The sequence below is a fragment of the Toxorhynchites rutilus genome, chromosome 2 (genome assembly GCF_029784135.1).
Source record: "Toxorhynchites rutilus septentrionalis strain SRP chromosome 2, ASM2978413v1, whole genome shotgun sequence".
In the NCBI taxonomy this organism is placed as follows: Eukaryota; Metazoa; Arthropoda; class Insecta; order Diptera; family Culicidae; genus Toxorhynchites; species Toxorhynchites rutilus.
The window spans coordinates 53,194,998-53,209,142 of NC_073745.1; the positions used below are offsets into that span (position 1 = coordinate 53,194,998).

At 38.7% G+C, this 14,145-nt stretch overlaps 1 protein-coding gene across 3 annotated transcripts in view; it reads right to left on the bottom strand.

Moving 5' to 3' along the window:
• LOC129765392 (uncharacterized) overlaps nucleotides 1-13,704 on the bottom strand; it is a 107,452-nt gene extending 93,748 nt beyond the window's left edge. The window contains exons 1-2 of one of the 3 annotated variants that reach the window (XM_055765670.1): nucleotides 13,497-13,704; nucleotides 12,627-12,986 (exon numbers count right to left, since the gene is read on the bottom strand). The gene's annotated coding sequence lies outside the window, so the exon portion shown is untranslated. Of the gene's footprint in view, nucleotides 1-12,626 lie in introns of all 3 variants that reach the window. The other 2 variants (XM_055765672.1, XM_055765673.1) reach the window with 2 other exon arrangements.
• Between the last annotated feature and the right edge of the window lie 441 nt (nucleotides 13,705-14,145).

The following is a 14,145-nucleotide window of genomic DNA, read 5'->3' on the forward strand; positions in this document are numbered from 1 at the left end:
TTTTAAAGGATTATAAAATACACCTTCTATTTGTGTCAATGCGCCCCTCATTCGAGCTAACTTTTAATCGATCACCAGATGATTATTTGGCACGTATTCAGACCTTTTCTGATTACAACACTTATAAATATTGTAAACATCATGCTTGCTCACCATTTGTATCGGATTTACATAGCTAAACCATTAAATTAACGCATTTTGATGAACTCAATTCTGATCATGAGTTGTCCAATTCAATAATGTTGTTTTGTCCACATGATTTCTATGGCAACCGCTTGGCGCGCTGCAGTTTGTTTATGTTTGTTTATGGTGTGCTTCGCGCATAGCAGAAGTATGGTTTTTCTGTGTTGATTGTGTTGAGGTGAACACTTCTAAAATGCCCAAGAAAAGGCAATATTCTGAAGAAAGCCTAAATTATGAATGAATCAATATGATGACAGTAAACTCAAGCAATGATAAATGCAACATCTAATTGTGAATTCGAATGTTTTCATTCAAAAATGGAGATTTCTAAAACCGGACAAACCATGATCATTTTTTTGAGCAAGCCATGATCAGAGGTGGGCAAACCATGATTATAGTTCTTCTTTAAGGAAAATCGTTAAAAAACATAAAAATTTGAATAATTTCAACACCTTATGGTAGTATTAGCAACTAGAGACTTGGGGTTTTTCAACAAACCCAAACTCGTATCGATTATGTGTGATTTTCATGAAGAAAAATCGATTTGCATTTACTAGTTGCGTAAAAACACCCCAAATTGGACAAACCAAGATCATTTACCCTAGCTTCGTTATGAAATCGCCAGGCGCTAGGGACAGCTTTATGGGCGCTTTCTTTCCGCGTGTTCCGCGCAGCGAAAAAGTTCATTAGCGAATTTACGTTATTGTGTTTAATCAAACGTTCAATTCATTCAAAGTAGCCACCACGAGAGATAAACAACTTTTATTTCTGCCGAAAGATATTGAATGGTGGGTGAGGCTGGGAAGTAAAATTTTTAAACCGATAGTTACGGAAATGTCAACGAGTGATGACTGCCTGACAGTGACAATGTGTTTATTGTATCGGTACTAACGGATTTTCCGGTTTGAGCTCATTTGGTGTATTGAGTGGGTAACTTCCCTTGAACAACTGTTGAAATGACAGGTGCCAATATATAGTGTTCCCAACTGACAGTTCCGATTGAAGATTTTGAAGGTTTTCCTAACGACATGATATTTTCATTTTTCATATCTTATCATCATCAACAACAGCAACCTAGATACTTCAATTCTGCACTGCGCTGCTACAATATTAAAAGTCATTATTACAATATTAGGAGAAGGGTGGTAAATACGGACACCCTCAGTAAACGTTGTTTTTTTTAGTGAGTTTCACAAAAAAATATATAGCTATCTTACCACATACTCTTTTTATAATAAAAATTGTCTTTAAGGGAGAAATTTCGCAAAATGCATCTTTGAAAAAATCAGATTGAGTCGGGATAGACGGACAAAAAAAGATGGACACTAACTGAAAATCCAAGTTTATGTTTTATGCACTCAATAAGCTTTGGAGTTCATCTCATCATCGAAATCATCGAACAAAAAGGCAAGACTAAAATCACCTAGAAGGGCTTGTAATTTTTCTCATTTTTTAATGTTTAAAATATCTTCCGGCATTCGCAATGACAAATTTGGATTACGTTTAAAAAACCGCTCTGCTGATTCGTCCATGAAATCTGGTTGCACTTGCAAACGTACTTACTACGCATCTGTTTAAAAAGGAGGACCAATATTTCTGGTGTGAAAATGAGAAAACTTCACCGCTGATTCGATAAACTGGAAAAGAAGTGATGGTAAACCACTAACGTAGCAAAAAATACCCCAAAAATCACTCGATAACAATGAAAACCGTATTTCCGCAGACGAAAATTTACATGAAGCTAGGGATTGTTAATCGGTTTTACCGGTAATACCGGGTCATTTTTCATCACCAAATTACCAGTAAATGTTAATGTAATGTAATCGCTAACCGGGAATTTCGGTAATTTTCATTTTTACACCATAAATAATATTTGCTTACATGTCGCTTCAAAATATGACTCGAGAATCAAAATAATATCGAAAAATCACAACTGACAGTGTTCCGTTCAGGGCTCTGACATTGTCTATGTCCTATTGACATTGTCTATTGTCCGTATTGACGAATTTACGTTGGATTTACAACCAGATGGTGCAGCGAGTAAAATGAAGATGTTTTGTTTTTTTGGTATGAAATTCGTTAAAATTTTTTTAGAAAAATCAGAATTTATCTTCAAATTTCCCGGTTTCACGTATTCTTTCGACGCTGAAAAGGATAGAAAATCGTCATTCACAATGTGCTATGTACATTACGAGGAATGGCTTGTTATAAGTATTGTAACTTTATTTTTTTTTCAACTAAATAAACGATGAATAGGGTGTTTTGCGCTAAAAATACTGCAAATCCTTCTCGTATCGGCCCCTACATAATCAATAATATCAGCCAATTTGATATGATATCGATTTCATCGCAATTAATTATAGTATCAATAACCGGTATGCATCATCAAACTTAAAATTTTCGAAGATTTTCTATGACTTTGGTCAAATCGCGTGTTGAAACCATCGTAAATATACAAAAATTCCAACTCTCTTACCATATACTGACGATATTCAATGACTGAAATGAATCTAAATTGAAATAAAATGAATAATCACCACCGAATTTTGCTTTTCAGTGCGTAAAATAAACAAACACCCTCACTTTTGTGGTTCTGAGCTCTAATGTAGATGTCGCATGAGCTGATTCAGCTTTGCGTAAATTCGTCAATTCAGTTAGTAATGACTTTTGGCTTGTTCACGCAGTTTCTCCCCCAAAACGACTAAACAGTCAGTCGGGCTTACGATGACATACGATACAGGTGAGCTAGATTCTTTTGTGTCATACACGAAAATTACTCACACGTATAAAATAGCTTCAGTGTATGTACGCTGTTTTGCACGCTAATACTAACGCGAGCGCCTTTATAGCATACTTGATAAATGTCTATGTTCGTTGGTTTGAGTTCACGATGGGTAGACAAGAAACCGTCCATAGATGTGGTTGCTTCTTTTTTGCATCGGAAATCATGTTTTCGTTCCTCTTTATTTGGACGTAAAAATAAGATTGCGTACGCGGGTATAAATTTCGTTCCTAGGGGAGTAGAAATGTGCATTGAGTTCAGTTGAATGAAGAGGCAGAGTCAGTTAAATAATCACTGAATGGCCTAGTTCGCCAGTCATCCTCGCTAGTCAACGCTAGTCAATTCATTTTCTAGTCAAGTCACTTTTTGTTGTGGGTGACTGCCGAAGCAGTTCCAGTCGAAGCAAAGCTACTGAGAGTAGAGTCGGTCTTCATTTTTCACCTTCGAAGATTTCGGGCCCTGGTTCCGTCGATTCTATGACCTACTATGACCTCCTTCAGTTCAAAAATCGCTGCACGATCTAAAAACGAAACAGTTCCAGTGATGAAGAACTGACAGAGATAAAGGAATTGGAAGCTAACGTCAGATTGCAATTTGGGGAAAAAGAAATGTCGTATTTCTGATCGAAATTTGACGCTTTATTTAACATACTTAAAATTATCCAATTTAAGTCAAATATGCGCCGTTTTGTTCGCAAACTTGTTGCCATTTGAGAAGTAACTTCACCCAATTCACCCAGTAGACCGATCCTTTTGAAAATTTTAGACAGTAAAATAAAAACTATTAAACAACTTTTGGCATTTTCTTTTTATTCATACTTCGAGCCCAAGCCCGTATGCTCGCACCTTCCTCTTTACCCCGTCCATAAGGTTCTGTACAACGTCAGGTTGTAGTTTTTTTTGAACAGAAATCCATTTTCTCTTGAAGTCCGCCTCCGATTTGACAACTTTTGGGTTCTTCCGGGGGGCCTACTTCATAATCGCCCAATATTTCTCTATTGGGCGAAGCTCCGGCGCGTTGGGCGGGTTCATTTCCTTTGGCACGAAGGTGACCCCGTTGGCATCGTACCACTCCAACACGTCCTTTGAATAGTGGCACGAAGCGAGATCCGGCCTGAAGATGGTCGGGCCCTCGTGCTGCTTCAATAGTGGTAGTAAGCGCTTCTGTAGGCACTCCTTAAGGTAAACCTGCCCGTTTACCGTGCCGGTCATCACGAAGGGGGCGCTCCGCTTTCCGTATACTTTTTGGCAAACTTGGATAGTTTCTTCTTGCGAATCTCCTCCGGAACGCTGAATTTGTCCTCTGCGGAGAAGAACAACAGGCCCGGCAGCTGACGAAAGTCCGCTTTGACGTAGGTTTCGTCGTCCATTACCAGGCAATGCGGCTTCGTCAGCATTTCGGTGTACAGCTTCCGGGATCGCATCTTCCCCACCATGTTTTGCCTTTCGTCGCGGTTAGGAGCCTTCTGAACCTTGTATGTACGCAGGCCCTCCCGCTGCTTGGTCCGCTGGACGAATGAACTTGACAAATTCAGCTTATTGGCGACATCCCGGACCGAACTTCTCGGATCACGTCTAAACTGCTTAACTACGCGCTTGTGATCTTTTTCACTGACGGAGCATCCATTTTTGCCGTTCTTCACCTTCCGGTCGATGGTTAGGTTCTCGAAGCATCGTTTTAGTACTCTGCTGACCGTGGATTGGACGATTCCCAGCATCTTACCGATGTCCCGATGTGACAACTCCGGATTCTAGAAATGAGTGCGCAGGATTAATTCACGACGCTATTTTTCGTTCGACGACATTTTTCCAAATTTACGAAAAATTGACAGTGAAGCATGGCCAACGTGATCTATACACTCTTATCTGATTATAAGTGAAAGCTGAAGATATAATTCCTAAAAATTAAATTTCTACAGCGTTTTTTCTGTGATGCAATTTGATGTGACACACCCTTTATCTTCGATAGCCACTACACCAGAACGAAATCGATCAAACCAACGCTGTGCTGTGCGAATCGTTACAGTATCGGGTCCATAAACTACACGAATTTTTTCGGCCGCCTTCATTGCAGTTTTACCTCGCATGTAGTAAAAACTTAAAATATGGGGAATTTCTTGCTTAGTGGACTCCATCTTTGACGCGCTATAACTTGAGACTGAAAAGGACAATCACAACACTATCAAAACGAAACTTGTAGCACAGATTGTCGTCTTTAAATAGCCGTATAGTATGACCCGATGCGATAAGTACAACACAAGATATGTTTAAGTGTTGCCATATATTGACAATATACGACATTTCTTTTTCCCCAACCCAATATATGACAATAGTAGTCGATGCTCTTCGTATTGTACACCCAACATAATTGAACGAGCGTTTTCCTCTTCTGGAAACTTTGTTAATGAGATCCGATCTAGATTACCGTTTTGTCTCATATTCCGAACACTCAAGCTTTGATCGCCATTAAACAGTGTCTCATTACTCAAAATGGTACTCTTTCACGAAATTAATTTGAATTTTGGATACATTTCTTTTTCATTTTACTACAATAAAACTGATTTACAAATACATATTCGTGGTGAAAAACTAAAAATATTTTTAATCACTTTTGTCTCAACTTCCGAACACCATTTTCGTCACTGACTTATATTCCGAACACTTTTGTCTCAAATTCCGAGCAGCAAAAATGCATTTTTTTAAATCATAACTATTAAACTATTGGAACGATTCATATGATCGATATATAAAATTAAAGTCAATTAGCTAGTCTTTTTTGGAAAATGTTATGTTGAAAAAGGTTAATTGGATTGGCTTTCGTAATTATTCATTGTATTTGTTTTTTATAGTTTACATGGTTTCGGGACCAATGACGCTATATCGGTATCGATACCTATAAATGATGTTAAAATGAAGTCTATAACCCAAACAATATCAGGATTTTGATTATTAAATTATTTATAACATTGAAGGTCAGTAAATTCACATTTAAAAATGAAGTGTTCACAATTTGAATCATGCGTTGGAACTTGATTCATATTCCGAACACTACTTCGATACTAATTTTATTGAAGATTTCTGCATAAAATATCTTTTTTTTTCATTCATTTATTGTAGATCCTTACATTCTCTAGCACTCAACATGAAAACCGCAAACAAAATGTTAATAAAAAACTACAAAAACTGAAAAATGAACGATGCTTGTTTTTACAGAATTTGCTAACGCAAACATTTTATCATTGGTTTTGATTGTCACTTTTTTGCAAATGTTATTATAAATTCTATCGATACCTGTAAATGATGTCAAAATGAAGCCTATATCTCAAAAAATACCTGTGTTTTCATTGTTCAATTATTTATGACATAAAAGTTTATTAAATTTACATTGAAAAATGAAGTGTTTGAAATTTGAGACTGATCGGAATATGAGACAAAACGGTAGAAGACGACAAAATTAACATTCTCTGTGTCCTTAAGTATTATTTTAACCATCTTTTTGTGAACTGATCATTATCAATAAAAGCCCTTTTTTTTTCAAGAAAATGTCTTTATTTTAAAATATTTTTATTGGTCACTTACCGGTTTACGGGTAATGAAATTCTCATTACTAAATAACCGGTTATTGGAATTTTGGCACGGTAATGCAATCCCCACATGAAGCTGCTCATTCTAGATTATTTTTTTGTTTTTATTTACAATTTTAACAGAAGGCCAGATAGGTGTACACAGTAAGTGTCAAAGGTATTGTTACACTGTATTGCAAGTTTGTACATCATTAAAATTTAAAATAAAAATGTAATTTATGAATCATACATAGGTGTTCGTCTTTCCCGGCTTTCCCCTACTTTAACAATCAAAGCGCTTCGATGAACGTATTGACAAGTTTAGAAAAAAGAATTTTAGAATCGTTAGATCTTCGTTCGATGTACATCTTCCCAATGCTATAAACACACTGCCGGTTACAAAGCATACTCACTCACCAGCTGACAGTGAATTGTGACACAACTGTAACATTACATTTTTCTCGGGATAAACAATTGAATAATTCTGAAGTGTCAAGCATTGTCCAAACGCACTATGTGTCTCATTTTGACTGTAGCCAATTCGTGCTCCTCAAATAGGTCCGACCAAAAGAAGCAACCGGAGTAACAGCGGAATTTGGATACAAGCGAAGAATTTTATTGTAAGCCACTCCCCTTGTGAATCTACTGCCAGTCTAATGAAATAAATTTGGTTGTTGCTTTCCGAAAACATAATTCATTTTCTAACCGCGAAGCAGAGCTTATGCGCTAAGGCCATCGTTCTAGCATGTATTTTTGCTAATAGGTACCGAAAAACTACTCGGATATTCGATAAGTTATTTAAATTGGCAACCCTTGTTGTAGTCCCACGTCTCTTCGGCTATGTCCTCGACATCAACTATCACCAAACGTAATAACAGTGTTTGGAGAACGTTTTTCGACCAGGAATCCCGGATCGGGGGAAATCGGAAGCGGAACTCCAACCTCTCGATCCGAGACGTCAGGTTAGAAGTTTTACAAACAACAGTGCAGCGAACCCTGAAACGCGTCGCGCTGTCATCCTACAAGTAGGGTACCTCGTTAATTGTTGAACACTTTCCAAATGTTGAACAGTCTAATAAATTCTAGCTACAAATCAATTTTAATTGTTGTTTTCCAAATACTATCTCCAAAAACATCTGCATTTGAAAGTTGCACATGTTGTATTGCCGAATTGATGCCATTTACATGATCCTTACCTTTGAAAAATGTGATTAAAAATATTGTTTAATCGATGATCATTTGCCCTATTATTTTTAAAAATAAAACTAAGAAAGTGCATCCTCAAAATAAGCTTCATAATAAAAACAGCGGTGATTTTTTTACTGCCACCATTTTTTTTACAACGCATGAGAAAATGTTCCAACAGTTCTCCAATCATCCGGGTTGCTAGTACACTAAAATATTATAAAAATACTACATTTCCAGATGCTGTTATTTTTCAGCTCATATTCCATCTGTCGAACACTCTCATAACCAAAAACCGTCTTTCCCATTAGCAGGGGAGCCAGAAACTTTTCAAGCCCATTATATAATATTTTGTTCAAACCGTGCAAAGGTAAAAAAAACTGCCGTTTAAATTCAATTATGTTAGTGTTTTCTAGCGTGCAAATAAGCAAAGGAGAAAATATACCGAAGACAACAATCCAATGCGAATTACACGTCCACTTTTGTAAACGATTTTATATATGTGGCCATACTTATTTTTACTCTTTTATAATTCAGAATATGCGACCATACTTTTTCTCTTCATACATATTACTTGGAAATTCTTGCAAATTTAAAAACTTCTGAGAAAATAATAAATCAAAATGATATTCAATTTACCCATATCTGACATCCCTGTTTTCATCATTGGCTTTATTTACATTATTTGTTTGTCTCACGAACGAGTGTTGTTGAATTTGGACGTCGTGTACAAGTTACGTAACGTGAGAATTTGGGGAGGTAGGTCGAGGTTGCGTTACTTTCAGTGTATTAGAGATAAGAATTGAGTTACGTAAGGGGGAGGGAGGCGATCCAAAGCTCGGATTTCTAGCGTTACTCTAGCGTTAGCGTAATTTGTGCACCACGCCTTAAAAACCAACTGTTCAACATCTAGCGACGATTCAACTTTTGGTTGAAATGCCATAGGTCAGCACTTCGTGAACTCTCACAATCTTGGTTGCACCATGATCAGTCCGCACGAGTCTGTAATAGTAGAGGACATGACTAGGATTGCAGAACAACAAATAGTTTTACCGGAAGATTCAAAACTATCAGCTGATGAGGTGATAACGGCCATAAAATCTACCAAAAACATCAAGGCTGCTGGAATTGGTGGAGTGGTCGATCTGGAGTAGAACAACTTGAGTGTTGACTTCTTTAATCATTCTTTAATGGCAGCAGTCTTTAATAAGTGCTTGGAACCTTGCTACTTCCCTTCTCAATGGAAGTCAGCTGAAGTTATTCCAATTCTCAAGCATGGTAAAGATCCCACCAATGCCAAAAGCTATCGCCCAATCAGTCTGTTATCCTCCATCTCGAAAATATTCGAAAAGATGATTGTCAGTCGTTGACTGGAGTTCTCAAACCAAAATCCTTCAGGAACAATTTGGATTCATATAAGGTCACTCATCTGTACATCAGCTTATACGGGTAACTAACATCATTAGGCGGAACAAGAGCATTTCAAAAATATCCGCGATGGCGTTGTTGGACGTCGAAAAGGCGTTCGACAATGTATGGCATGATGGCCTTGTGTCCAAGCTTCATAGATACAACTTTCCGATCTTCCTTGTGAAGATCGTCAGTAGCTATTCAGCGGGCAGATCTTTCAGGGTCTTTCTGAAGACTTCTCATTCTAATACGTTCAGTAGAGTAGATGCGGGTGCTTCCCAGGGTAGCGTTCCAGGACCTATCCTGTTTAACATATTTACATCAGATGTTCCTCCCCTTCCAGGTGGCGGTATCCTGTCTTTATTCGCCGATGACACTGCCATCATCTATATAAGGGTCGAGTGATCCGTGCTCTAACGAGAAGACTACAAGAGGGCCTCGATTTCAGTAGCTGGAAAATTTGTATTAATGCGTTGGTTGGTTGCAGGCAGGTTGACGAAAATTGAATAATCGACCGGAGAAAAGCCATCAGTAAGTAAGATTTACGATTCATCAGTCATACAATTAGGAACCGAAAGACGACAGCAGCAGAGAGGCTTTCTCAAGACTTTCTCAAGACCGAGAGTTTAGTTCAGTTTCCCAAAATGGCCTTTTTAAAGGCTAGAGCAGTATGAACTGACAAAGTTTAAAAAGTCTATAATTTGAAACATCATCATCGTCACCAATAAGTCCGAACACACTTCTAAATTGAAATAAGCACTGTCCCTGCAGGAAAAAAAAACATGAAAATCAATTCGCTTTTTATTACTGGGTCTCGTGTTTTCCTGAGCAATATATGTCCCACAGCAATGTCGGACCGCTGTTTTTTTTCGATTTCCTCCAACGACATCTACTTCATATCTAATGCTATTTTTAATACAATCGAAACAACACTTTGTTTATATCGCTTCAATATCGATTGCTAACAATACCGCATAACTGTCATAACATGAAGAAACGAGGGGTTACTCAAAGGTTTTGAGTGATTTTAATATTATGTTTTGGGGTTGGGCTTTTATTTTTGTCAACGCATATTTGCACACTTTAAAGAAGTCATGTATGGGAGAAAACAAAATCTAATAAAAATGGCCAAACTTGTTAATTACTTGAAAGAGTAATAGTTAATAAACAATTCTATAAAACTACGGTAGTAGTTTTTGATAAAATAGTCCAGAAATTGCGAAAAGTTTTTAAGCATCCAAGGTGGGCTTCTGTTATGCCTATCACTATACCAGGCATAACAAAAGGTCCAGGTCTCTTGGAGAACGAGCTGGCTTTGATGAAGCAATTGGTAAAAGTATCAAAAGAAGTTGGCTCCATCATTGCCTAAAACCTTATGAGTGATCTCAAGCAACGGAAATTTGATTAGAGACATTACGGGTTTTCAGCTCATATAAAGTTCAAATTGATGAAAAATTGGAAGGAAGAACTCCCTACTTTCCCATACATTTGGCTGCGCTCCCGCAGCAAACAGCTATTCATTACAAACAACCACGGGTACGGGCGAACCGTATGGACAAGGTGAAGGAGGGAGACAAAAAAGAGATTAGAAATAAATATAGGCGGTCGCTACAACGTTCCCTATATAAACATCGTTGCTGGACGAGCTGGATGGCGAGGGATCGAGTGCCTTTCTCAAGGCAAGAGGGTGGAGGTGTAATGCTGGAGTAAAGTAAAGTTTTCCAAGGGCTTTTCTCAAGGCTAGAGACGAATGAACTGAAAAAGTTTAAAGTCTCTATAATACAAAACCTTCCTTCCTTCCTCCCTTGTCCACATTCTATTATCGGACGCGAAGCAGGAAAGACGCTATCTTGAAATTAATTTTCAGCATAAGAGATTGCTGCATTTGCCGAGGATGTATGCGGTGCGATAGCGCAAGAGTGAGATACAGGAGTTTCAATGGGATTTGGAGCAGGAGAGCCTATCGAAGTGTGTTAAAAGCGGTGGAAGCATAGCGCCGGGTGAATGAGTAACTAATCGCACTCGATTTGATAGAATTCTGGAGTTTTTAAACGGTTTTATTTAACTGTGACATATTTGTATGTTTGTATGTAAAATGTTTGTCTATGGCGCTGTACCACATTAATTGAAATTTGACCCTTTCCTGTTGATCGATTGATCTGAAATTTGGAACACACCTTTATCTCTGCAGTCATTATAAAACTCCTTATTTCATGATCTTGAAAATCCAAGATGGCGACCGCTACAAAATGGCGGGTTACATATTGTCTCTAAATCTCATCAATATGGGTATCATGAAGGACTAGTAGAACACAGTTATTCATGAGGAGTGCAAAGCCCAATTATATCACGATACCAGACGGTAAATTCCTATTACGATATGCTTGCCATCAAGTATGTGTTCATTGCCGGATGAACAATAACCCCTGCAACATTTGCACCGCACGACATTTTCACGACAAATTTTGATTTTATCGTATTTGAATCTAAACATTTGAGTGTTTGCTGAGTGCTGAGGTTTTATTTTATCCTTTGATTTTTTTCTGTAATTTTGTACATGAAAAGTTGATCATTCTGGGATCTGTGCTCCATGATATTCGAATAATGGACACCTCTTGGTGTAGTCCTACGTTTCTCCGGTTATGTCCCCGACTAAATTGGTGGTTAATTAATACTACTTGAAGTACCGAATATTGTATCAAAACATTGAATCGCTTATTACAGTAAAACCTGTTTTTGTGCGGTTTTTTTCCGCGATTTTTTTTGTGCGGTTTTCTATTATGCGTTTTTTTTGTGCGGTGTATGAAATTTATATATTTGACGAAGTTATCGTCCATTTAGTTTTTTTCAATTATTCAGGAGGGGAATGATTTCAGATCCCCTCCTCCCATCAAATGCTCTAAGTTTTTCTAAGTTTTTGAATGACATGATTTCTAACAGCAACACGTTTCGACATGCAACTAAAAGCACAAAACAGTCACGCGCAACCTAAAAGGCAAAGTGTCCCATCGCAAAGCAGGAAAACAAAAGTAAATTGAACGGTGAATGGCGTGTATTTGAGTTATTTTCTTGGGGAAAATTTTTTTTATGCGGTCCCTATCTACCGCACAAAAAAGTTTTTTTCAAAATGTGTACCGAACACGATTTTTTAAAGCTGCTGGCGACGTTTTTTTATGCGACTTTTTTTGTGCGGTCCCTATCCCCCGCACAAAAAAGGTTTGCCTGTACATTAATTCCTATGATGAAATTTATAGTGGTTTTACTGAAGTTCGACAGAGTGTAGTATATGAATATCAAACACACATCCCAAGTCAAAACAATTGTCATTTTCAGCCTTCGAGTAGAATTCACAATGGCTATTTTATTCTGATCACGGATAGAAGAAGACATTCCCACAGTTCTCAGCTTCAACCTAATTCATAACTCATGCTTGACTAGTCACGAAAAATCACCCAATTCAGCAGAGCTGATCCATTGAGGCCTCTAGAATTTCCCAATACTCACCGTTTCAGACGATATAATTCGCGCAGCCGTATTCCGCAAACGTCCCTCGACGCGGCGCGTTTCCAATTCTGCTTGACACCGCTTCTCTACTGCCCGTTAAAACCGCTAAGGCAATCCGTAATCGAACATGGGGTGGTGAAATTTTCCATACAAAAGATAGCAATAACAACAACGACAACACAGAATTCGCCAAAATAAGTGGCTCAAAAATTCACACGATACTCCGCGCTGGCCGGCAATGGGCAACTTCTTTGCAACCGGTGGGTAACCAATCCGTTGCAAACTTTTGGTTTCCTTTTCCTTTGCCCCTCCCGGTTTATTTTGCACTCACTTTCGATTTTCGCTATTGCGTTTGTAAGGCTGCACACGGGACGAGGGGAGAGAGAAAAAAAAGCAAGAAATGCATGTGAGGAGAGTTAAACACGTTTTGCGGCACTTCCAAATCTTCGTCGATGGGACTGTGAAATTGGCCTACAAAACAGAGGCCGAACCATCCACCGATTTCATTAAACTTCACCATGAGCCGTCTCACTTGAAATGTTGCTTCAATTTAGCGTTTTTGTTTTTCTTTCTCCAAAACGCACTCTATTTCTCGAAATATTTGTTTTGAAATCCACACGAAACACCTACACTTACTACTGTTACAGCTTTCGAAAACACAAAAAAGATACAGAAAACGCGCAAACTGAAGCAAGTTAGTTCAAAAACAACGCTGATCGTGCACTGTCGGAACGAAAATAACTGGAAAAGCACTTTCCACACGGCGCATCTCTTTTCGCGACGCGAGTGGAAACGCACCACCGGCAATTGGGTGGGCAAGCGAGGAAAAATGACTGGACTAACAAAACGTACACACACACACACACTCACTATTTTCTCGCGTGGCGCGTTGTAAAACACTATCAGTGGCCAGTGGTGGTCACAGATAAACTTGAGAGCTTCCTCCGCTTCCGCTGTGGCGCTGGGGAGATTGTCGGCGAAATCGGGCAGCAGAAGCGCAACACACAACTCATCAACAACGCCAACAGTAACGAAACGTCTCCAATGTTTGAGCGCTGAACGCGAACTGGTTGAAGCCACCGATAATCCAGCTGAGCTGAATGGCCAACCATCCGCGGCGATAGAGCAGAACACTCAGAGGGGCAGCAGCAGCGAACATGTTGGTGATGAACGCGGGGGATGATGATGGAAGCGGGCAATGGAATAATGTGAAGCGAGACCTAAAACCGAGCCGTTCACGGGTTCGATTCCAGGTATTGCTCCGCTATCGAAGACGATCGGCGATGGCGCGGAGACGACGATACGCCGTTGCACCGTTGATGTGAGTATTGACCCTAGCTGGCGCACAACGGAACGGAAGGTTTCCGCTGTATTTCGGTGGCCTAGGTGTTCGATAAACCACTTAATATTTTACTCGCGAAAAGACTTAAGATATATGTTGATTTGTTTATCAATATCAATAGTGGACAGGTACAGCGTAACACAAACAGCGAAGTTAGCAGCAGCGTTTATGCCACTA